At 42.1% G+C, this 15,823-nt stretch overlaps 1 non-coding gene across 1 annotated transcript; it reads right to left on the reverse strand.

Annotated features, from left to right (window-relative positions):
* Positions 1-14,337: 14,337 nt before the first annotated feature.
* LOC118883909 lies at positions 14,338-14,429 on the reverse strand. Its single transcript, XR_005017138.1, has one exon. It is a non-coding gene; the product is annotated as a small nucleolar SNORD12/SNORD106 (small nucleolar RNA).
* Between the last annotated feature and the right edge of the window lie 1,394 nt (positions 14,430-15,823).

The following is a 15,823-nucleotide window of genomic DNA, read 5'->3' on the forward strand; positions in this document are numbered from 1 at the left end:
CCACATTGCTGTAGGCATCAACTAGCCACAGTTGAGGCTCTAGAGCCATTTGATGCTGAGGAGTTAATATTGAAATTGCTGCTTAAGCTAGTTAAACATAATGAGAGCTCTCCTGATGGAAACCATGAGGAAAAAAAATAGGCCCACATAAATGCAGCCCAGAATGGCCGCGACCATTCATTAGTATCGCTCTCACATAAACCACCCGTTCCTGAAGGGCCAGAGGAGACCACACTCTGGGGCATGAAGCTAATGAATTTCAGAAGAAGGAATTTTGAAAATCCTTCTTAAGGTTGCCATAGGCTGGAACATGATGAATCCCTGCTCTGTTTCACTAAATGTGTGAAAGGTGGACCTTCTACTACAGGGTGATCTGTGCGCCAGTGGAGGGCCACAGTATGAGTGGCTGGCTGACATCTCAAGTCTGCAGAAGACAGCACTGGGCTGGTCATTTCACTCGCTAATTTACACCAACTCCTGGACACGCTTTCTTTCATCCAGTTGGCCCTAGAACATGGATTTTCAATGGAATGACAAAGAGGGCAAAAATTGGCTCTTGGGGGATGAAGAAAAAAACCTTACTCTTTGTTGTATAAATCACACATATACATAAGGTAAATAACAGATATAGAGTATATCTGTGATATTAAAATTCTGTGGTGAGGGAACCCATTAGGGAAAAAATACACCTCCTTGTGGGAGTAGGACAAGAACGAACCCACTTTTTTAAACACTGGAAGAGAGAAGCACAAAGAAATTGGAAAAGGTTACTGATGGCAGAAGCAGGAAGACAGGAAAAACAATATTACCCCATCTTCAGTTTTTGCCAAAATCTACCCATAGTCTCTAAGGACATGACTAGAGCCTACATCCAGGTCCTTCTTTAGTATGGCTCGGTCCAACCAGCCATCATCAAATAACATAATGGAGGGACCCACTTGTACAAATGAGGACAAACCCAAAGGTCAGCTGTGCCCTGAAATTTGGGAAAACATAATGAGGCCTCAGGAGAAAACAAATCTGATGACACCTTGATCTTGGACTTCTAACTTCAGGAAATGTGGGAAAAGTTAACTTCTGTTGTTGAAGTCACCCGGTCTATGGCATTTTGTTGTTGCAGCCCTAGCAAACTAACATACCTGCTATGGTATCCATGGCAGGTATTAGTTCATCCCTAGTGCTCACTCATACCAGGTTCTCCTCTCCTGGGCACAGGAAGACAATTCCCCCAAATCTAACCAATTAGGTGCAAGCAGAAGTGACATATGACATTTCTGGGCTAAAACATTAAATTGCTGTGTCAAGACACTCCATAACTCTCTTCCATGCCACGGTGATCAACGAACATGAGGAGATGGAGGTGCCAGGAGATGGAAGTAGCTGAGAGTCCTAAACCATCACCTCCCTGGAGAACTGGCTTGGGTCTGCAGGGGACATTGTATGAAAGAAAAATACGCTTTGTTCTGTTACGCCATTGAGATTTTTAACTTTATATTTTACACAGCATGACTTAGCCTATCGTTACTGATGTACCCACCCTACGTATGTTTGGGAGAAGGCCTCCTGGTGGTACTGGGGTGTCTCCTTGTGGGCCACCTATGACATGAGACATCTTCCCTCTAACAAAATCATAAGGAAATGAAACAAATTGACAATGAAATGAACAGTTCAAACAAAGGGGCTGATCCACATGGAGCATCAACAAACCAGAGACAAAGAATAAGAATCTGTCCACGTTTCTCTACACTTGTCAAGTTGGGGGAGAATTCTGAGGGCATGAGCAGTCAGGGGCCACAAAAGGCAGGTGCACATTTTGGCATAAGGCAGGGCAGGCCAATGGGTTCTGTGGTGGCCTTAAGGAAATGTCCTTCAAGACCTTCTCTGGTTTCCTTCTCCCCAGGAAGGCCCTTTGATTCTTGGAGTTTGATTTCCTAGCCAAGAACAACTCTTCCCACAAAATATATACACCATCGAACACTGTAAATCGATTTCCTGGTACATGTCAATTTAACTGTGCATTTAGCTAGTAGAATTCTGACAAACACCTCAAGACTTCATCACCCCAAAGGGCACCAATTATCCATGTTCCAAACTTCCACAAAGAATTCCACATAGACTAAGCCACCAGTATAACCCAGCTTTATGACACAAAGTATGAGGGGATGACGCCCTCAACTTGTTGGTAGATTTCATTAAATGTATCCTCTTTTCACCTATGCTTTTTTGTTCTTTTCTTAATCCCTTTAGTCCTCTTCTCAACACCATGATTGACTTATCTTTTGCTCTTGACACTTGATTTCTGTCTCATGTGGAAACCCAGCAAGGTGAATCCAAGTCGGGTCCTATAAAAAGGATGCTTGGGCCAAAAGGTCAGGAGAGGCACCTGATTTCCAAGCAGAGTTCCACTTGCCAGGCCATGTGGCTTCCATACGCTCTTATCAGCGACCAGACTGAGCCCTTATCCTAACTGGTCTGCCCAGAGAGGGGACCTTTCTGTAATTCGCACAAAGGTCCTTGTGAGCTGGTGATGGCTGTGCCCCACATCACACATCCCTTTCCAAAGCTTTGACTTTTCCCTCAGTGCCATATCCACAGTCGTGCACATACTTCAAAGCAGACAGTCCCTGTAACAGGGCTGCCCCATCGCCATTGGCTCAGGCATCACTTCTGTGAGTGGGTTTTCCCTGGCATCTGGTGGACAGACGCCATACCCACATCATTACTTAATTCTGTGGTTCTCAACATTACCACCCAAAGGGGCAATTTGGAAATTTGTGGTGGTGGCTTTTGGGGTTCTCGCAACAATTAGAAGCACTACTGGCTTTAGAGAGCAAGGGCGATGGAAGCTAGCTGTCCTGCAGGGTGTGGGGTGGTCCTGCACAGCAGAGAATTGTCCCTCATCCTGTGTGATTCTCAAATGTCCCTCCTAATTTCATGGAGCTGATAAACTTTCAGACATTCATGCAAATATAACCTAAATGCGTGCCACGTGCTAGCCCCTCTTTCAGGGGTCCTGGGTGAATGAAATTCTCTGCTCCCCGGAGCTTATAAAAGCCTATTATAATTTTCTGAGCCTGGAACCTGACCCAATTTTACATACAAAGAAAGTACTTTTGCACTGTCTTAAGATCCCATTATGTTTCCTGAAATGCAACCGCCATACAAATTGAGGCAAAAATTGTAATTAATTTTGTTCTGAAGTCCACCAAGAATTGTTCACTGTATCAGAAAACCACATCGCCAGTTGCATCACTCCTCATGACAACCAAGCCACCAGTATAATTTGTCTTTCCAGTCTACATTTGCACCTGTGCCATTGACAGGAACTCTATGACTAGGCAAACAACAGACTCCTTCATGAACTTTTTGCTCATAGCCATGCCCAAACACATTCAGAAACAGGTGTTATTTTATTGTACATGGCTTTCCTTTAGTTTCAGCTACATCCTAGTTAGGGTATTATACTGTTGTTGTTTTTTTAATGTGTGTGTGGCTGGTTATATTATCGGTGAATCTCATTTCAAGATGGCAAATGTAATGTAAAAAATTGTGCCTTTCTTTCATAGAGGGGGCACTGCATCTGATTAGTTGAGCATCCATTCCTTAACCACTGAAGTACTCAGCCTCCCAGCTTTCAGTGAAAAGCCTCTTCCCCAACAATTTTCTAGAAGCCTTTTGAGAGCAAGAGATCCCTCATATCCCCTCTTTTTAAAACTTAGAGTCCCCTTCATTCTAATGAATTGAGGAATACCTTCTCAAGGAACTATATCCAATGAAAGTCTCAACACAAGGGGTAGAAAAGCCCATGTGGTTATTTATAGGGAAGTTAGTGAAAAAAACCTGAATTCCATACACACTAGTAACTTTAATGTCAAGTTAGGTAAAATCCTGAAAATCTCACATTCCCTAATTAGATACAGTAAGTTATTCACAAAAATTAATAAAGTCACAGGGAAAATTCTTCTTCAGAGAGCCCTCATCTCTGCTTTTCAGGTCTTTCAACTGATTGAATCAGGCCCACCCAGACTATTTAGGACAATCTCCCTCAGAAAAGTCAACTGATTATGGTCTTTAATCACATCTGCAAAACACCTTCACAGCAACACCAAGATCAGCGTTTGATTGAATAATGGGGTGATAGCCTAGCCCAGTGGACTCATCAAAAGACCGTAACAGTCCACCCCTTGTCCACTGGGCACCCGTCTCTTAAAATCATAATCTCCAAATAAAGAGAATAACAAAGCCATACCTCTGCCTACCACAGTGCAACTATCCTTCATACAACTGAAAACACACCAGCCCTTTCCCCAGAAGAGAATGCCAATTCTTGGGGAAAGTTCATACTTCTCCTTTGATGTCCTGTTACTGAAACACTGTGCTATAACGTTCATCATTATTAATAACGTTTATGTTAGATGGTAAGAGGGAAAGAGAAAGAAAAAAACCAAAAATATTTGTTTAGTGTGTATATAAATATATTAATAACAAAATAAGGACAAAATAGCTGGTAACTATTACCAGCTATAATATCCTCAACTTCAAAATGAGAATGATGAGGCGCATCTCACAAAGTTGCTGAGGGAATTAAGTGATGTGATGGGTTACAAGCACTAGATTCTAAATATCATCGTGAGCGTCAGTATTACTACTGGACGGGCACCTGTAACGGTATTAAGGTGAGGACCGTGACTCAGAAGAAAAGGGAATTAAGAAATGGTTGTTTCTAGGGCAAAAGAAAAAAGCAAACCAACAACAGAAATAAAACCTTGGTGAAACATACCGATTTCTTGGATGAAAAGACTAAATACTGAAAATATCTAAATTATTCTCACAGGGTAACAGAGAAACAGACTTCCATTTAGAGAGCAAAACTGTCCTTTGATAAGCAAAATACCTAAATAACATCTTTAGTTGGAAATTATCGGGCCTCTTTCCTCCTCCTCTCCAGTCATACCCCCTCCACTAGCCCACACAGAGAGATCTCTGGATTAAAATAAAGGAGGGAGAGGGAGTGTCCGTGATTTCCCTACATGAATACGTTGAGAATCTGGAGGACAGGAGACAAAGAAAGAGACAGACACAGACAGCCAGAGAGAGACAGGCAGAGCTTGAGACAGAGACCAGGAAAGAAATGAAGGCTCCTAGGGCTGGTACAGCTGTGCGCAAGAAGACAGGCAACGAGGCGCCAAGGGGGCTTGAATTGCACTTGTCAGAACCTCAGAATTTTACCTAAAAATGAGTTTATTATACGTAAATTTTAACCCAATAAAGTTGATTTTTAAAAAATTCTATGACGATCTTAATTTTTATAAAACGTAGTATGTTAGAAAAACCTGGAAGGAAACAGCAAAATATTAGCAGTGGTTATTTCTCGGTAGTAAGAGTATAAGTGATGCTTCTATGAAACAGTCTTGTATTTTCAGTTCCTCAAGTAAGTGTACCGATTTTTTTCAGAATCGGACAAAGTAAAATCTTACTGAAAGAGAGTAGTTTTTCCACCAAGCCCGTGCTCAGTTCAGAACAGTGCTGACCCCTTAAAACCTACCAATTTCAAATTAATATCGGTTCACAGGGAATGACCCATCTATTGTTTTGATTGCTACCCAAGTTCCAGTTCTCTTCAGAATCTCTGTTTGCCTTTGAAATTAATCAATAAAGGGAATGAACAAGGAGCAGTAAAAGCATTCCCTCGTCTTGAATAGAAAGGGCAACAAACGGAAAGACTCAAGACTCGGGTTTCCGGACAGCTCTGCTAAAGAATTCACCGTGGCCTTGGGTGAGACACTTCCCCTCCAGGCCACAGCTTTTTCAGCTATAAACTGAGGGCCGTGAACGGGATCATCTCTAAAGGGCCCCTCCAGCATTGACATCCCAGCATGTTACGTGCCCCTCGGGGAGGAAAAGAAACCAAGGCAGGAATCCATCGCTGAGTCATCTCATCACGGCACTGTGATAGAAATCACACCTCAGACAGCCCCCTTCTCTCTATTTCTCTATTTCATCCTCATCTTCTCAGCCTTCTTTCTCTTGCCAATCACATGGCAGTAAAACTTATTTTTCACTCCCAACACTTCAGCTATTCTGGCTGTTACTCCGAGAGTTCAGTCCTCATTGGTATCTGATTTTGCTCTGGCACCCAACAGGGGTCTAAATATTTCCTCCCTCTCCACTCCAGCTTATTCCAGCAAAACTTCACACCCTCTCCTTTGCTGAAAGCTTCCCCTGCCCCTCCCGGCACTGTCCTCCCTGCTATTAATACATAAATGCGTGGGAGGCAGCCTCCAGGCTAGTTCCACTTCTGCTCTCACAAAATGATGCTGGCATTTAAGAAAACTCTGCGTGAATGCAGGGAGGCTGGGGGAGCGGGGGTGGAGGCCCTGAGATCTTAATGTAATCATGCTCATTTTAAGATTTACAGTCATTTGTCCTTGGCTCCATCTTCCCAGAAATGACTGGCACGGGAAGCTTTTTCGAAGGGCTGTTGACTCAAGGCTCACTTGGCGGGTCTTGGGGGGATCATTTCAGTTACAGTTTCATCTGCCAAGTTTGTATTCCCTGCTGACCCGGGTTGGATTTTAAATTTCCATCAAGGCCACCTGCCTGGTGTTAATTAGTTATGGTTTCTCATTTTATATGCAAACTTGTTTTAACTTGTCTGTGAACTGGCGTAGCATCTTGGGCAACTCCCCTGGTTCTACTGTACAAGCAGCCGTCTTAGCTGAACCAGCCATTTGTACTTGAACAGAATGATGTAGCCAGGATGGTAGAATATCCAGCAAAAATCTGAGGATGACCATTGCAAAATCTAAGTAAATCCCAATTCCTATTTTTCTCCTATTGTTTTTTTCCGAAAATCTTGAACTTATAATTTAGGATAATTTTTTCTTATTCCCCCACCCCGCATACATGCCCTATACTCCTTAGTAATATACCTTATTACTTATATATAGGAGAACATTACAGAGAAACACAAACCTATTGTTTTTAATGCTGCTCTAGATATCTCTGTAGGTTTCACCCATTTGTGATGTCTTCACCAACTGACAATTATTAAATTAGATCAACTGGTTTCCTCTTACTTTACCAGGCACTGGGTGGAGGAAATGATCTTTTCAGACCAAATAGCTTTCCTTTAGCACGAAAAATCAAAGGTAAAGTGTTCTTTCCTCCACTGATGTGAGCATGTTCTCAGGAGACATATTCTGACCAGATAACTTTCAGAAATTTATCCTAAATTTTCCTTCAATCCACAGTACAAAAGTAAACAGAAGCGCATTAGAATGGTGGACATAACAGCCTACAGTATAAAGATCTGGCATTGACACATAAATAAAGTGAGCCTAGAACTTTGGAAGGGCTAAGAATCCCTCTTTTCTGCAGGACTCAGAAATAAAACTTGAATCTGGGGGGAGAGTCAGGAGTCACTGGCTTTCAAAGAAGAGCTTGTGTCTGTAGGTATTCCGATGTTAAAGCCATTAATTCTCACATAATCTTGGACCAGCATTAAATGGAGGTGTAAAAAATGAACTGGTATCCTTGTTGTCACTTTACATTTCCTTGAGTTGCCTGTCATAGAGATTTCCTTATCATTGTTAGAAATGTCCATTTCGAGAAGTGACAAGGAGCGTCATCTTCACAGAAGTGTTGTTGTTTTTCACGTGCCCCAGACTATCTGATTTTATGTTCGACTGTGCCAATGACTAAATCCAGGGCTAAAGTGGCTGGAAAGAGAGGGTATGGAATTACTTTTCTGTCATAATTTAATGGACAATTTTCTGGGTGCTAAGTATTAAATGGTTTTAGGAAATGATGAATGGCATCAGCCTCGGGAGTTGGAAGGATTCCATTTCTCCAACTGCTCTCTTTTGGATCCACAAATAATCTGGGATTAGCTGGCAATAGGAAAAGCCATTGGCCAGGGCCACCTCAGCTTCCCCTCTGGGCTCCTCCCCAGGACACAGAGCCACGGGACACCTCCAGATGAGGGAAGAAAAGAAGCTGTGACATGCGGGTCAGATCACTCTATGGTGCCCAAGTCAGGTTGGAAAAAAGCTAGCTTTGTGCCAGATGATAAACATAAAAATGTAATATCTAAAAGCAAACGTTCTTTTGTTCTAAACATAAGTGAATTACTGAAATGCAGTTTACTGAAGAATTTTCACCTTTTGGAAGGTAAAAATACTGACAGGTCCTAGATACTATGGTCCGTATATGTTTTTATATTATGCATGTGAATGCATATGTACATTATATATGTATTGCATATTTATTAACATGCATATTAACAAATTATGCATTCTTCTAGAGGTAATGATGAACTAAACAGTTACGTACACTGTGTTGTAATGAGTGTGTACTGGTACGTACTGGTTAGGCATAGCTCTAATAATTCCCAGCACAGCAGCAGATTCCAACTTGTCAAATCTACATTCAGCCCTTTATTGGAATTTTTAAAAGCAATGTTGTGTGATTAGAGAAGAAAACAGTGATTCAGCTCAACTTGTAGTACTATGTACCTTCACTCGATCAATATTCTTTTCAAGGACAGATATATTTGCTTACTTTCATGGCAAGTGATTACACATTCTGATCTTGCCCTATGTCAGGTACAACTTTCGGACACATGCGTGTTTTTGCTATTCCTGGGGCTCTGGGCTGAATTCTTTTTTCTTCTGAGAACCAGAATTTTCCTTTAGTACGTATCACTTGCCTTTGAAATAGTCACCATTTTGCTGTCATTTTTCCCTCCTAAATCACTTTATTCTCTGACTTACTGATCTCAAACCCTTTTTAAAAATTCCTAATTTCTACTTCCTTCAAATCAAAGTCCAATGTTTGAATCTGTCATTTATGTAACAAAAGTGCTATTTTTACCCTTGGATCCTATTAGATTCCCTACTGAATCAAAAAGTGTCAGATTTGTTACTAACTAGAAAATCATTTATAAGAATGTTACTTTCTTGTTTTGAATCATTAAATATCTGTGCCATACTTTGCTTGAAAGTATGAGGCAGGGGTTAATTTGTCATAAGTAAGCTACCATTTGACTTAAATTCAGCTTGCATTTCTTAACTTTCAGGTTAAAAATATCATACTCCTTTTAAGAGTTCATTTAAAACAAAGGGGGATGTATGTGGGTGGGTGGGTGGATGGATGGATAGAGAGATAGAGAGACAGAAGACCCTTTAAAAAATAAAGCAGATTCAGTAAACAGAAAGAAGGGCTATTAAAAAACAAAAAAACTACAGGAACTAAGTGAGTCAGTTATTAGACACTAATTGAATACTGTCAAAGAAGACAGTATGTTAGAAGTATACCCTAAATAAACATGGATAATTATTGGCTGGAAGGATAATCACAGAATCCATATTTTTAGTTTTAGGGAGGGAAAAAAAGACAAAGAGGAGAAGCCACTTACTATAGATAGCCATCCTCTTAGACACAAAGAGACTAGTGAGCTGATATCAATGAGTAGAATTAAAAAAAAAAAAAAATCAACCATCAGCCAAACTACAAAATAGTAATTAGCATGAGAACTTCAAGTACTTGGCAAGAAACGATGACTAGAACCCAAGCTTGACTCTTAAAGTAATTACACAGCTATAGATGAAAAAATAAACTGATTTGTACCTTAATATTTGTGTTTCTTTAATTCCTGGGCTGTATCTGTACAGTATCTCTGAGCTTCTAATTATAATAAATGATTAAATATTTACTATCAGAGCTTGTATTAAGTCCCTCATCTGGCCACACTTGGGGAAATTCTAGCACACATATAGAGGTTACTACCTTAATTGCAGGTAAAATGTCTAGGGGGAGTCTTCCATTGAACTGGCTTTATGTGACAGCAAATTTTGCAGACAGACATATAAAAGAAGGAATGAAGCCTTAGTCCATTATGTAAATCGCTGAAGATAATATACTATCTTTCTTTTATAGCTTGGGATTAAACTATTTATCCACTATCAAAGGGGTCTTTGCATTGTTTCTTTAAGAAATGGTAATGATTAGTTTTTATGCATTACGGATTCTCTGACTTAAGTCTCCCTAGGGATTAATACAGTGCATTTTCAAAATAGCTTCTCAGCATGGCCTGAAAACAAACCACCCCGCCAAGGAAACTGAAGCTATGAACACCTGTCTCTAAGGACAGAGTCAACTGAGATAACCAGGACCTTGGAACATATAGTGAGGTGACAAAAAATACTTTTCCTTTAAAGATTATTTTAAAGGAAACAAAGGTTGCATTTTTTTCAGTTTTGTTTTCTACAAACTATATTTTCTACAAAAAGCACATATGGCTTTTTCAAACGAAGATAAAAATCAGAAGAATTATTTTTCATACCCATGTAAAAGTCCAGAAAGCAAAATGGCCTTGACTGGCTGCCTTTCCCTCAGATGGCTATGGCATGTACCACCCTCCTCTTCGTCCCACCCTCTCTTTGCCCCTTCTTCCTCTCATTCATTCACAGAGCTGCCTTAAAGAACTTACTACACTATTTATAGGATGACTTAGGGTGAGAAACACTGGTCGCAGCAAATAGCTAGTATATCTAGGATGTTGTAAAAGATATACAACTTATTTATTTGTGCACAAGGAAATCAAACAAAAATCTCAATGTAATCTATTCACTAGTTGTCAGGAAAAAAAGATTCACCTAAATTGTGTGGTATTGAATACACAGAAACACCTAAGCAACCTAAAGTTTCACTCATTAGGGACTTCCCTGGTGGTGCAGTGGTTAAGAATCCACCTGTCAGTGCAGGGGACACAGATTCGATCTCTGGTCCAGGAAGACCCCACATGCCGCGGAGCAACTAAGCCCGTGCACCACAACTACTGAGCCCACATGCCACAACTACTGAGCCCACGTGCCACAACTACTGAGCCCACGTGCCACAACTACTGAAGCCCACGCGCATAGAGCCCGTGCTCCGCAACAAGAAGCCACCGCAATGAGAAGCCCGCACACCGCAACTAGAGAAAGGCCACGTGCAGCAGTGAAGATCCAATGCAGCCAAAAATAAATAATAAATGAAAAATTTTTTTTAAAGTTTCACTCATTAATTGGCACCTATAACACAGACCCAGTTTGGGACAGACTTCAAGAGTTGGCTTAAACTTTGCATGGCCTTTCATTAACAAAGGCTTAACAATATCTATATACTAAACGATGACAATTCCACCACATGTAGGATTTTTCACTATCTTTTTTAAAGAAATGGTTTTAACAGCTTATATCTCCAGACTATGAAGCATAAAAAAATTTCATTTCTTACTCTTCTTGGTTAAAAAAAAAACCCTTAGTTTTAATCAGCTTTAACAGTAATCAAGCAATTTTCCAGGAACCTGACTCAAAAGCTCTGCCTAATATATATCATCCGAATGATTATATTAATAAAAACCCAGGTAATGTGCTTTATGAATAACAGATTGATTTCAGATTCCTATAAAACCTAAAGCAATTTCATAAAAGTCACCATTGTTGGGATTTAGTGTGGTTTCATGCTTTTCCTCCATCAATCCTCCAGTGGGTGGGATTTATCTTTTTATGTGAAATGCATGACAAAATATTTGACTGGTTATCAATTCATTAGGAAAGTCATTACATGCTTTTTCCAATGAGGTTAGAGCAAAATGATTTTGGAATTTCCAGAATTTACAGAAATGGAAGGAAGCCTGACCAACTTTGAACTCTGCTCAAGGAATAAAAAGTGGGATTGATGCCATTTTGAAATGTCGGTGCATATGTGTTTGCCAGGTTCTCTTCTTGCCAACTGCAAAATCTCCTGAAATGTCATCCAAATTTGATTAAAGACAGGTTACTCCAAACTCACTCTTTTACATCCATGTAATAAAAATGGGTACATGTTTCAAAATTATTGACAGGAAAGTAAAATAACCAAAACCAGGTGAAAGGTTGGGACTAACTTTCTCTCTTTAGGGAAGTACGGTAGATGTTCCACCTAGTATTAGCACACTAGGAATAATAGGTACTCCAGGAGAAAAAAGAACAACAAAAAAAGTAATGGCTATTTTACCATGTTATCTTAACTGTCTCATTAAATAAAGTTGCCCTCCCAATTTAGTGCTTCTGTGAGGTCAACCGATCCTAGAAACACAGATGTGGTAACCTCAGCGTCCTAGACCATTTTAGAAGGAACAAGAACTAATGTTTGATGGTTCAAAAGAGAGGAATTGCTGTGGAAGAAGCACAATGAACTGTCTAGAAGATCATTAGATGACACTGAGCTCCACCGGATGCCCGACTACACAGGGCTACAGAGACATCGGACGGTGCGTGGCCCCTCCAGGCACTCACAGTTGGATGAGAAGGCAAACAGGTCATATGAGAAACACCAAAAATAAAGGAACATATGGAATTTCTTAGGACCGCTGAGGAAGGAAAAGCTATCACACAGGTAGATGGGTGGCAGGGCAGGCAGCAGAGCCTTGAAGGATGAGTAGAGCTCAGATGGACAAGAAACCAAAGGGTAAGGGAAACACAAGTCACATGGAAAGCAAGACCTAGGAAAAGAAGTAGCAATTTCCGCATAGAAGAGAGAGCCCCTCCTTTGTCCAAACTGTCTTTTAGTCTCCCCCCCCTACCCCCAGAGCAAAGAGCAGATGTTTTTACCGTCCAGTCTAGTTAAGATAATGTCTCCCTCTGGAGTACAGGTTGTGCAGGCTTGCTTGCAGGTCATTCGGAAAGGCTGGGGGGTCCTAAGCCCCCCTATTCCTCAGCAGTGATGCAAACCCAATTTGTGCACGGCATGTACCTGAATTACTCCGTGTCATCCCTGGGGGTCTTGCGGGGCAAGGGAAACCTACACAGTCATGAAGTTCATGCTGCTTACTGAGCAAAAGTCCTTTGAGTAAAAGGACTTACTGAGTAAAAAAGTCCTTTGTCTCTCACCCAGGAGACCTGTGTCTTCTGCCAGCACCCATGAAACTGTGGCAGGCAAGTCTGTTAGCTTATAAGTAGGGTAAAATCTCAGACCACTCACCATTTATAACGGATGGGTAGTGAATCAATCCATCGGGTGAGACAGCAAACAGAGCGGAATGAAATAAGAAATTTAGGAGAAAGATGAGCTTGCTTTTGTTCCCGTTAAACTTGAAGCAGTTGTGGAGGCAGGGAGGTGGCAACACAGATCTGTATTTTATGAGAAAGGTCTGGGCTAGAGATACATATCTTAAAATTATTAGAATCCACATGGGAGTTAAGACCTTGAGGATGAAAAACCATATCCTGGAGAACACCGATATTTAAGTGGTAGCTATGGGGGTACAGTCTACAGGAATAGACAGAATGGAATGAGGATACTGTGTCTCTTGGAAGCCAAGAGAGTGGAGAATTCCCAGGAGGGAGTAATCACCGGTGTAATTAGGAAATTTCCAATAATAGAAAAACTAAAATCCCACTCGATTTGGCACCTAGAAAGTCACCGTTGTCCTTGCATGACGTGCTGGTGGTCCTGGATCTGTTGGCCTTTAGCTCCCCTCTTACCCTTCCCCTCACTCTGTGTTCCAGATGTCTTAACCTGCAGGCTTCACTTCCCTGGCTCCAGCTGGGCTGAGTATAGCCAATGGTTGGCATGGATGAGAGACTAAAAGACGAAGGGAACAGAGAGGTCAGGTATTTCTGCTTCTCCTCTCTGCTGTGGATAGCGTGTCTGTCAGTACATGGGCTGAATCCCCTCCATGGCTTCAGCTCCCACTGGACAAGCCAACCAATCCAAGGGTCATGCCTCCTAGGGTCATCTGCAGGCCAGGGTCTGAGAGCACCATCTTTTCTTTGTCCCTCCGTTCCAAGTGTGGGAGTAGCTTCCAGCTGTGGCCACCTCTGGGATACCACACCATCCTCTGTCTGGTTTCTCAGTTACTCTACCACCCACCTAATCAATTTTCCTGCTTTATGTTTTCTTTGTAACAAATCACTGAAGTTGTTCGTTTTTGCCTGGTTGCATCCTGATTAGTAAGAACAGGTAAGAACGAGTGGTAAGAACAAAAGCCAAATCTTACGGGTGAAAGAATGGAGAAAGAAGATGCCGACGACCAATCGAATAGATTATTCTTCGAGTAGTTGCGCAAAAAGAGAGACTTGATGGTAGTTAGAGAGTTGGATTTTTTAAGCTTGATTCGGGGTTTAGATTGGGTAAGACACAAGCTTATTTTAGGCTGAGGGGAAGATGTGTAAAAAGAGTGAAAGAATAAAAGGTAGAGGAATTGAGGGAGTTTGATTAATGGAGCAAAGTCCCAGAAGAAACAGGAGGAGGTGAGGGGTTTCACAAGGTCCAGATAACAGGTCCAATCCAGCTAACAGGGTTTTTTTCCCCAATGTATCAGAGAAAACTGGGTAATAGCTCAGTTAGATCAACAGGGCCTATCTGATGGGGAATAAAGTTATGTCATCAGCTACCCAGCTAACAAGTTTGACCCCAGCCTGAAATTGGTACCTGGAAACCAGCAATACAAAGGTAAGGACTGATGTGGCTATAAGTCACCTTGTAAGTAAAGTGGGTGAAATTTTCTGGTGGACTCAGTTTCTCCCAGAAGTTTGAGGCTTTGTTGAGTTTAGAGGTGAAAAGGGGGGCCGGAGGAGAGTGATGATGGTTTGGAATTCCTCTGTGTGGGGAGTGGAAACTGGCCCAGGATCTCTGAAAGGATTGATGGGTAATGCAGAGGGCCCCGCTGAGGTGGGGAGAAGGAATCTTAGTGGTACTGATCTGCATAGTTTTATAGTTTGTTTTTCCCCCCTCAGATATCAGTTGCCCCCTTTTGGGAGCAGGATGGCAAATCCAGGGTTGGGGTCTTGCAAGAGGAGCATTGCGGGAGGACAGGACTGCAGGAAGTCATAGATGAGACAGTGGTTTGGGCGGTCTACCGTGGGACAGAGGCAGCATAACCAGAAGAAAGAACGCACAGGGTGGCACGGGTGGGCAGGACTGACTTCCCATCCCAGCGAAGGAAGCTTGGGCAAGCGACAACCTTTCTAAGCCTCAGTTCCTTCATCCAAGAAGTGAAAATAGTCCCTACCTCAAAAGGTTATAAGACTGAACAAGAAAACGTACATACAGTGTGAATTAAAGATTCTGACACACACAAATAACTTAGCGAAGAACAGTGGAGTGGGATATTTTCACTAATTAGATCCCTATGCAATTTTATACTAAATCTGTCGATCTCTCTTTGAGGATGGGTCTCAATCAGAGAACAATTCTGAAACTTCTCTAAAACGCACCATGTCAGTTTCCAAAACAGGCCCATTTCAGGCCACCCTGTGGCTCCAAACTACACAGGAAGATACTGGTGAGACTCCGATGCACCGTCCTCTAGAGCAGCGGTCCCCAGCCTTTTCGGCACCAGGGACTGGTTTCATGGAAGCCAATTTTTCCACGGACCAGGGTTGGGGGCGGGGATGGCTCAGGCGGTAACGCGAGCGATGGGGAGCGACCGGGGCGGCAGATGAAGCTTCGCTAGCTCGCCGTTCACCTCCTGCTGCGCGACCGGGTTCCTAGCAGGCTGCGGACCGGTATGGGTCTGCGGCCCGAGAGTTGGGGACCCCTGATCTAGAGAAAATAGAGCTGTTTGAGAGCTCTACGTGAAGGTTAGACTCTACAGGGAATATGGGCCTCTGGGGAGCCACAGAACAGGCAATTCAACTGGGGCACAAAAATGGACCAGGAAAGATCCTCCTGGGCCCAAAGGCTGAGATTCAGAGCTCGTGGAGGCATCTAGGAAAACAATCAGAGACACATCATCTGATGGTCCAGCAGAACAAGGGTTCCGGTGAGTCTCCCTTCCTGCAACGTATTTATC

The sequence above is a fragment of the Balaenoptera musculus genome, chromosome 17 (assembly GCF_009873245.2).
Source record: "Balaenoptera musculus isolate JJ_BM4_2016_0621 chromosome 17, mBalMus1.pri.v3, whole genome shotgun sequence".
Classification (NCBI taxonomy): domain Eukaryota; kingdom Metazoa; phylum Chordata; class Mammalia; order Artiodactyla; family Balaenopteridae; genus Balaenoptera; species Balaenoptera musculus.